The sequence below is a fragment of the Pan paniscus genome, chromosome 15 (assembly GCF_029289425.2).
Source record: "Pan paniscus chromosome 15, NHGRI_mPanPan1-v2.0_pri, whole genome shotgun sequence".
In the NCBI taxonomy this organism is placed as follows: Eukaryota; Metazoa; Chordata; class Mammalia; order Primates; family Hominidae; genus Pan; species Pan paniscus.
This window is the reverse complement of record NC_073264.2, coordinates 106,312,362-106,321,868: the sequence shown is the minus strand read 5'-3', so window position 1 is coordinate 106,321,868 and position 9,507 is coordinate 106,312,362. Positions and strand designations below refer to the sequence as shown.

Genomic DNA, 9,507 nt, shown 5'->3' with positions numbered 1-9,507 from the left:
TGGCTGTGGAGGGCGAGACGGTTCTGTTGAGTCAGGGCCTGCCGGGGCCTCGAATGCATTGGCATGCCAAGGTGGTGGATGCAGGTTTGGCCAAAACCTTCCTGGGAATGGGGAGGGGGGTGTCTAGGTGCCTGGCACCCGACCCTGACTACAAGCAGCTGAAAACAGTTTTATAAAATAGTATAAAATTGCTTACCCACGAATACGTATCAAGGTCTTAAGGAATTAACAGGTCAAAATTTTTATTCATTCATTTATTCCTTTGTTTTGCTTGGTCATTCAGAGGCAAGGTCAGCATTTGATGGAGGCAGGAGAGAAGCAGCCCTTCCACCTGGCCCTGGAGCTGGTTTTGCCTCTCACTGCTTGAGCCAACTGGAACGTGGCATGGTGGCCTCAGGGCTGGGCATGGAAGGCCGACTCCAAGGCTGACTCCGAGCCGCCTGTCAGTGATGTGCAAGTCTTTACCCTGCTGTGAGGGGTAGGAGGTCAACTGAGTCAAGGAGCAAAGCCAAGAACCAGATCTGTACAAAAGAGAAGAAAAAAGTCCTGCTGACAGCCTGGGAGTGAGGCTGCCTTGCACAGGCAGAACGAATGAATGAATGAACGAATAAAAATGTTGACCTGGTAATTCCTTAAGACCCGCTGGTTGCTGCAGAAGTTACTCTGGATGTCTGTTGTTGAGCACTGCTGCTGTGGACTCCAGGAAGCCATGCAAATGAGCTATGGTGTGCACTAGAGGGGCGGTCTCCCTCACTCCGGCTGGAGTCCTCCCATCAGCTTCTCCATTGTATTGAGCCAGGTCTGCAGGGACACACAGAGGAGCTGGTAGGAGACCCTGCTTGCCATCGGTTGCTCACAAGCCCAAGGCTTGTGCCCTCAGGGTGGGGGCAAGGGTTAAACCCACCTCCTGCCATGGCCCCAAGGGGTTGGCCAGGCAGTTCAGGCAGAAGGGCAGCCACTGAGGAGTCATGTACACCATGACTCGTGTGGACCTGAAGCCCATGTTCCCACTACCAGGTTGGCCAAAAAGACGGCAGGCTTTGAGTTTCCTTTTAAACGGTGTTTACCTAACTTGCAGTTCCCTAGGTTCCTGGTAGAACCAAATGCAAATCACCTTTGTCCTAGACGTCTGTACACCTCATGAATGAGTTTTCCAGGTCAGTGAGTAGACCACAATCAAACCAAGCACACAGGGGAACCTGGCACCATGATCGAAAGCCATGAGAAATGCGTGCAGAGGCATCTGAGTGTACTGGAATTCTCAGACATGGATTGTAAAAAGCTTGCTGTGCTCAAAGACGGCTTGGAAAAGCTGATAGGCCAAACAAACTTCAACCTAGCACCAAGTAGAACTTCTAGAAATGGAAAAAAATAGACAGCCTTCAAACCAAACACTCCAGAAGTAGTTTGGCAGCCATGCTTAGACACTGCTAAAGAGAGAATTTGTGAACTAGAAGACAGGTGAGAAGAAATGATCCAGGCTGCCCCCCAGGACAAGAGATAGAAAATAGCATCAGCAGCTGAGGAGGGGGCCCCAGGCAAGGGCCTGGCAGGGGCTGTCCTGAGGCCCACAGGAGCCCATCAGGCATAGGGTGAGCAGTGAGTAGGTGCGGCAGGTATAGCGGGTGTCATAGGTGGGGCTGGGTCGCCCAGTTCTGCAGGAAGTGTCCCACAGGCCTGGCCCTTCCTGGCTGTGCCAATGTGTTCCCCAGATTCTGGGGAAGCCCCTGTAACCTCCGGGAGATGCATCTGGCTTGGAGTCTCACAGGACGTAGTCTGGCCTCCATGCCTGTGTAAGGGTGTGTGGCTGTTGGAGGTGGAAGGGTGGCACTCAGGGATCATGCATGCACCAAGTGTGCATGGGTTGAGCTGAGAGCCTCTGCAGTTGCCTGCGTGTGTCCATGGTGGGTGGGCCTGCCGCCCCCCACCCTGAGCTCGCCATCCAGTGTCCTGAGCCCACTGGGAGTTCATGGCCTCCCTCCACCCCATACTCAGTCATAACCCCCCACTTAGGGGACCTTGCACCTTTTCAGGCCTGGCTGGTGCCTGGCCACGGCCAGCCCATGTGGATGGCAGTGCCAAGAGGTCCAGGCCCGGCCAGCAGGCTTCCTGCTTGCTGTCTCACGCCATGTCAGGGCAGACGATGGGGCTCTTCTTCATCTCAGTGCTACTGCCCCCATGGTGGGGTCATGAAGCCGGGCTAGGTTCTGGCCCAACCCCCTGGGGTGAGCCTGGCAGTCCCTGCCCTCAGACCCTAGGCCACCTCCACACCTCCTGAGTGCCACTCACCTGCCTCACAGAGTCTGCTATGCAGAGGCCAGGGTCCACAAGTGAGGGTTAGGCCTCAGGGTCCATCCTGCTGCCACCAAAGCCTTGTTCCCTTGTGGGTGGGTGGGTGGGTGAGTGGCTGCCCCCAGAGAGGGCGCTGTGTGGTCAGTAAATCTAGCGAAGAAAGGCAGGCTCCCTGGCACCCCCAGGCTGGTGCTAGGCCCCTGGGGCCCCTCTGGCTGTGGCTGCAGGAACCCCGGTGGTCACCCCTACTCTGGCCGCTGGGCTTGGGACCTGTGCCACTCCTGTTTGCCCCTCAGGACATGCAGGTGTCCCCTGCTACCCGTCTTGGCTGCCGAGTTCCTGGAGCCCGCTGTGTCCTGCACTGCCATTAAGCGGGGGCCCCCGACGGCCAGTCTCCCCGCTGCCTCCACTCTTTGCTCTTCCTGTTGACAGGTCTGGGGCTGTGACCTGCCGTACAGAGGGAGAGCTCCTCTGTCACTGGGGCACATGTCCCCAAAATGAGCACCTGGGCCTCCCCAAGCCTGGTGGGCAGTGAGCTTGGGGGACACCAGGCTCCGAGGCATGTGCTGGGGACTGGCGGGGCAGGGCCTGTTCCCCACACTTTGGAGCTGCTCCCAGCTGGGCCCAGAGGCTACATGGCTGTTGGCTGTGTGGCTCGGATGGGAAGGGTCTGGATGCAGAGGGAACTTTGAGGTGGCCACTGCAGCCCCGGGGGGTGCCTGGCTGAGGCGGCCCTGGGCAGCAGGCGCTCACTCAGGCAGAGGGTTACAGGGAGCCGTGCCACCACCCCTGCCACCACTTTCCAGGCAGAGTGACCTGTGCACAAAGGCCAACCTGCAGGCTAGGCGGCGTGGGCGGGGCCGTGTGCGCACATGCCCTGGAGACTCCCGCCTCTTCTCATTCCGCACTGTCAGAGCAGGGAGCAAAGGGTCGGCCCTGCCTGGCCTGGCCCGAGGGGTGCGTCCTGACTGCGCTGTCTGACCCAGCCTGGGACCAAGTCATGGCAGGGGCCTGCTGTGGGTGCAGAGCCCCTCTCAGGTGGTGAAGCAGCACCTCCCGCACCCACTGCTGCCAGGGTCCCCTGCTGCGTCCTTGCTGTTCGGCCCCTGGGACTGCGTCTGCTGGTTCTGCTTGGCGACAGCTCTGACAGCTGCGTCTCCGAAGAAACCAGGCCCCAGGGTGCAGAGAGGAAGCTCCACAAAGGAGCCTGGTCCCTGGGGGGGCCAGACCCATTAACCCCTGCAGGCCAGGCAGCAGCAGCTGGGTGGTGTGGGCCTCATGGTGGCCACAGGCCCAACTCCAGCTGTCCCAAGACCCACAGGGCTCACCCCTTCCCCATCAGACCCCCAGACCCAGGGTCTTCCAAGGAGCCCCTGAGGTCAGCAGGGACCTGTGAGGTCTCGGATGGACAGCATCTGGATGCCAGGACTTGAAGACCTTTATACAAAAGGGGAAACTGAGGCCCGGGAGGATGGGACCTGCCCTGTGACATTCCTCATGGTTCCCCAGCCCTGGTGGATTCAGGGGCTAGGATGTGAGTCTTGGGGTGGCGTTCTGAGAGGAGGGCAGCCGGCAGGAGGCATGGAGCCACGGGAGGGCTTGCTGGGGACAGTGGTGTCAGTGCGGCTCTGGGCCAGGGGGCCAGGGCGGCAGCTAGGCGGCACCGGGGGCTTCTCCTCTGGGCAGAGTGGCGCTGTGGAGCACGTGTAGGGGCAGAGGCAGGGGCCCTAGGAAGCTCGCTCTAGGCTAGAAGGTGTGGCCTGTGGGGGGTCACCTGTTCAGCTGCAATATTGTTATCCTGCTGTTGATCTGGGAACCAGGAAGCGTCTGCTTGAAAGCCTTCTGCGGAAGAAGGAAGCCCAAATGGTGAGGAGGATTCTAGAAGCACGGAGGGGGCTGGAAAAGGCTGCCGAGAGGCCTCTGGGGCTGCAGCATCCGGCATCCTTGCTCTGATGGAATGGCCAGGTCGCTTCCTTGTCCATCACAGGTTTGGGGTGGCCCAAGGGGGCCTGACCCCGAGAGCTGGCAAGGACACACTCATCATGGAGGCCAGGAGCCCCCGAGACCACAACAGCCCCGAGGGGCTCGGTAGCCAGAGATAGGCCCTGCCGGGACCCACAGCGTGCAGCCGCAGAGGAGTGGCCAGGCGCTTGGCTCATCGTCAAAGACGCTCATTTGACGTGATCAAAGGGCGGCACAAAATGGCTTTCCTGGAGCCGGATCCCTGAGGTCCCAAAGAGCAACCGGGCAGCAAAACAGAAGAACGGCGCGGGGGTGGGGGGACGGGAGCGAGTGCCGAGACTCACACGAGGGCCTGGAGCCGGGGACGGGGAGAGGAGACTCGGCACACAGCCTCTGAGTACCAGGAGCTGCAGAGGGAAAGGGAGGGACAGACGGAGGTGAGAACATTACATGAAAGACAGCATTTCTCTGAGCTCAGCGAAGACCCGAGCCGGCCCACCGAGGGGCCCACCGGCTTCAGGCTGGGAACCTGGCGCCACGGCAAGGCCTGGGGAAACGGAAACCTTCCGAAGCTACAGGCAGACGCCCCGCCAAGGGGGCAAGAGAACGGACTGTGTGGTGAGCTAGTGCGGCGAGCCCCTCAGAACGAGCGCCCCTGCCCACTGTGGATGGTGGGATGAGGGTGGGGTGCAGACCCTGCAGAAGGAAGGCAAATGCACCAGTCCCTTGGGAAGGCGCCCGGCAAAGCCACTAGTTTCCAATGCAGGTGCCCTTCGGTGCAGCGACCTGGAGCGCCCCCCGCGAGGGTCCCAGGCCTAGGAGGGCTGCAGCTGCACAGCCACGCATGGCATGGACCAGGCACCAGACAAGGCCACCACGGGGGAGGCCACCGGGCTGTGGGGCCTCGCAGGGCAGTGCGCAGGTTCACGGAGCAAGCACACTGCCGCAGATTGCTGAGATGGGGCCACTGCACTCCAGCCTGGGCGAAAGAGCGAGACTGCATATCAAAAAAAAAAAAAAAAAAATGGTTCAGAGAGATATTTTGTGCTTTTTTTTTTTTTTTTTTTTTTTTTGAGACAAGGTGGCCTCTGTCACCCAGGCTTGAGGGCAGTGGCACGGTCATAGTCCGCTTCAGCCTTGTCCTCCTGGGATCAAGGGATCCTCCCACCTCAGCCTCTGGAGTAGCTGGGACTACAGGCACGCACCATCGGGCCCAGCTAATTTTCTAAAAACTTTTTTGTAGAGATGAGTTCTCCCTATGTTGCCCAGGCTGGTCTTGAATTCCTGTCCTCAAGTGATCCTCCTGCCTTAGCCTCCCAAAGTTCTGGAATTATCGGAGTGAACCACGGCTCCCAGCCCCATTTTAAACATTCTTAAGTGTACAGTTTGGTGGCATTAAGTACATCCAATTGTTGTGCAATCATCATGGTTTGCCTTTAAAAATTTCTTTCTTTTCTTTTCTTTTTTTTTTTTTGAAACAGGGTCTCACTCTTGCCCAGGCTGGAGTGCAGTGGTGTGATCATGGCTCACTGCAGCCTCTACCTCCTAGGCTCAAAGGATCCTCCTGCCCCAGCCTCAACCTCCCGACTAGCTGACACTACAGGTGTGTGCCACCACACCCAGCTAATTTTTAATTTTTTGTAGAGATGGGGGTCTTCCTATGTTGCCCAGGCTGGTCTCAAACTCCTGGCCTCAAGTGATTCTCCTACCTCGGCCTCCCAAAGTGTTGGGATTACAGGCATGAGCCACTGCACCTGGCCTAAAAAAATTTCAATTGTGATAAATACACATAAAATATCTCTCTTAACCATTTTTTTTTTTTTTTTGATATGCAGTCTCGCTCTTTCGCCCAGGCTGGAGTGCAGTGGCCCCATCTCAGCTCACTGCAAGCTCTGCCTCCCGGGTTCACGCCATTCTCCTGCCTCAGCCTCCCGGGTAGCTGGGACTACAGGCACCCACCACCACGCCCGGCTAATTTTTTTTTTTTTTTGTATTTTTAATAGAGACAGGGTTTCACCGTGTTAGCCAGGGTGGTGTCGATCTCCTGACCTCATGATCCACCCGCCTCAGCCTCCCAAAGTGCTGGGATTAGAGGCGTGAGCCACTGCGCCCGGCCTCTCTTAACCATTTTTAAGTGTATAATTCCACAGCGCTAAGTCCATTCACATTGCTGATGACACTGGGTCTCCAGAAGTTTTTCATCTGGCAAATCTGAAACTCTGTCCCCATTAAACACCAACTCCCCATTCCCTTCTCCCGGCAGCCCCGGCATCCACCATTCTACTGCCTGTCTCTATGAGTTTGACTGGATGCCTCGTGTGAGTGGAGTCAAGCAGTGTTTGTCTTTCCGAGCCTGGCTTATTTTCCTTGACTTCATGTTCTCAAGGTTCATCCACGCTGTTGCATATGGCAGAATTTCCTTCCTTTTTAAGGCAGAATCATAGTTCCTGGGATGCACAGACCACACTTGGCTTATTCAGTCATCTGTTGATGGCCCCTGGCTACTGTGCCTAATGCTGCTAGGAGCATGACTGTGCAAACAGCCCTTTGAGACCCTCCTTTTGGTTTTGCTGGGAGTACACCCAGAAGCAAAATTGTGGGATCCATTCTGGGGTCATTCTGCTTTTACTTTTTTGAGAAACTGCCGTACCTCTTTCCAAGACGACATTCCCACCAGCAGCGCACAAAGGTTCCAATTTATCCACAGACTTAACTTGTTTTGTTTTGTTTTAATAACAACCATCCTATTGGGTGGGAGATGGTATCTCACTGTGGTTTTGATTTGCATTTCTCTAATGATTAATGATGTTGAGAAGATCTGTGTTCTTTTCTTTTTTTGAGACGGCCTATTTTTATATTAATTGTACTATTTTTCCCCTTTTTCTGTACTCACACTTTAATTAGAGTCTTTTTTATGAAAAGAAATTTTGGACTAGAGCTGATTGTAAATGTTTGTAGAGAAGAATTTAGAACAATAACTTTGAATGACAAAACTTAGATTAGTCATAGTTAAAATTTGATAAAAGTTCCCACATTACAAGGAAATGTAGTTATTTGTGTTACCTGCAGCATTTTAAGATAACAATAAGAATCATGACTGACTGTGTCACATGAGGACTATACAGCTTTTATAAATTTTACGCAGTCTTTAAAATACTCACATTAATAACATATCGATGTAAACATAGGTTTAGAACAGGTTTTAATATAACAAAGTTATGACTGATATTTGGTTTTTTAAATTTACATAATTTTGGAACATTGATATCAATAATATACCCATAAATGTAATTGAAAGAAGGTCTAGCATCACTTACCATTTGACAGTGTTTCCCATACAGTTTACCACATAAGTCTAATCATGTAATTCAAAAAGGCTTAATTCAGGATTTTGGTCCTGGAGAGGCCTGTAAAAAATGTCAAAAGGTTTAAAGCACTTGATCAAAACAGAATCACAGGTCATTGAAAAATAATAGTTATTTGTTTAACCAGAGTGATAATTAAGACCTCAAAGGCAATACAAAAGTTACATGGATGTAAAAGCCTTAACCCTTTCAAAGCTCAGTTCTTCTAAGTAATCAAAAAACTAATAAAGACAACACAGAAATTATCACGACAAAATGTAAAATCTTGTGTGTGTGCGTGATTTAGGCCAGTTACTAAAAAGGTAAAGAAAAACCTCCTGTAATGTGTGATTGCTTCTCCTTATGGGAAGCCCATTTAGGTAACCTAGAAATCAACCTCATTAAGAAAGGGCATTTGTACTTAATCTGACACAGGAAGAATGCGTCCAGGGTAATCAGTGTACACTACATTCTAGGAGAGTGTAAACAAGAAAACTAGTACCTTGAACGGGGGAATACATGGCTCTTAGAAACGGCGTGGGAAGTATCCTGGTTACACTGAACAATTCAGACATATTAAGAAAAGCCAACCAGGCACAGTGGCTCACACTGTAATTCTAACACTTTAGGAAGCTGAGGTAGGAGGATCCCTTGAGGCCAGGAGTTTGAAACTAGTCTGATCAATATAGCAAGACCCTATCTGCACACACACACACACACACACACACACACACAGAAAAAGAAAAGCCAAATGTGATCAAGCCACTGCACTCCAGCCTGGTGACAAAGTGAGACCATGTCTGAAAAAGAAAGGAAACAAAAAGAAAAGCCAACAGCACAGAATCCAGTTATACTGGAGGAAACATTGCTTTCTAAACTGTGAAGATAAGCACTTAAGCATCAGACCACAATAGCAAAGTTAGAACAGGAGTTGATGAAAAGATTGAAGGAGAGAGTTATAATCCTAGCCAAACAAAAAGATATACCTTTTCAAGGGAAAAGGAACAGAAGGCAATGATACATGGCTGCAGATCACATGGCAAAAGTTGAACTTCTGATATGTAAATTTGAGAAGTTTAAAAAAAGAAACAGATAAGAATCAAAACCTCTTATAATTTTACTAAGAGCAAATCCAGACTTTAAGAAAACTTTGTTCTAATACAGGGAACCAATCTTTAGTTTTGTAGTAGTGTATTTTTAATATCAAAACTCAAACCTTAGAAAGATTGTTATAAATAATTATTCAAAATTATAGCTAACTTAATCACATACAAATTTCCTTTTATAAAATTTTCTTTTCATGAACCTTATCACAATTTACACAGGCCATTTAAGTTATGTGTGGACTTTTTGCTTTGTCTTATAATCAGTCATTTTCCTTTAGGACAAAAACTTCACCATACAAGATTCTTTCTCATACAAAATTATTCTCTCTCTCTTTTTTAAACTTTTCTTACCAAAAATACAACTTCATATCCGTAAGCTTCTTTACATCTCTCCCTCCTACTGCTGGCTTCTTTTAATTTTGTTTCATATTTTAAAAAAACCTGAAAATTAGACAAAAATTATTTTTTCTTAATAAAATATTTTTATGCCTTTTAAATAATTTTTAAATTAAAAACACATTTTAGGCGCATTTATATACAGAATCATATATAAATTAGAATTTTTAACTCTTAGTAAACTTAAATTTAGTGAAAACCTAGGAAGCCAGAAATCTTGAATTGTCTGTCACATATTAGAATTTTATTGATGAGAACCATATTATAATTTTATTTTTGAGATGGAGTCTCGCTCTATCACCCAGGCTGGAGTGCAGTGGCATGATCTCGGCTCACTGCAACCTCCTTCTCCCAGGTTCAAGTGATTCTCCCACCTCAGCCTCCCAAATAGCTGGGACTACAGGTGT

At 50.8% G+C, this 9,507-nt stretch overlaps 2 long non-coding RNA genes across 8 annotated transcripts in view; one reads left to right on the top strand and one right to left on the bottom strand.

Annotated features, from left to right (window-relative positions):
* Positions 1–36: 36 nt before the first annotated feature.
* On the bottom strand, positions 37–4,202 carry LOC117975914 (uncharacterized). Of its 2 annotated transcripts, XR_004666371.2 has the most exons (4): positions 4,067–4,202; positions 2,290–2,380; positions 622–801; positions 37–521 (listed from the first exon to the last, which is right to left on the bottom strand). It is a non-coding gene; the product is annotated as an uncharacterized LOC117975914 (long non-coding RNA). The 2 variants fall into 2 exon arrangements; XR_004666372.2 differs by lacking the exon at positions 2,290–2,380.
* Positions 4,203–4,733: 531 nt separating this feature from the next.
* LOC103784165 (uncharacterized) overlaps positions 4,734–9,507 on the top strand; it is a 38,504-nt gene continuing 33,730 nt past the window's right edge. For all 6 annotated transcript variants that reach the window (XR_004666365.3, XR_008621003.2, XR_010109844.1 and 3 more), the window contains exon 1: positions 4,734–4,872. This is a non-coding gene — a long non-coding RNA (uncharacterized LOC103784165). The remainder of the gene's footprint in view (positions 4,873–9,507) is intronic.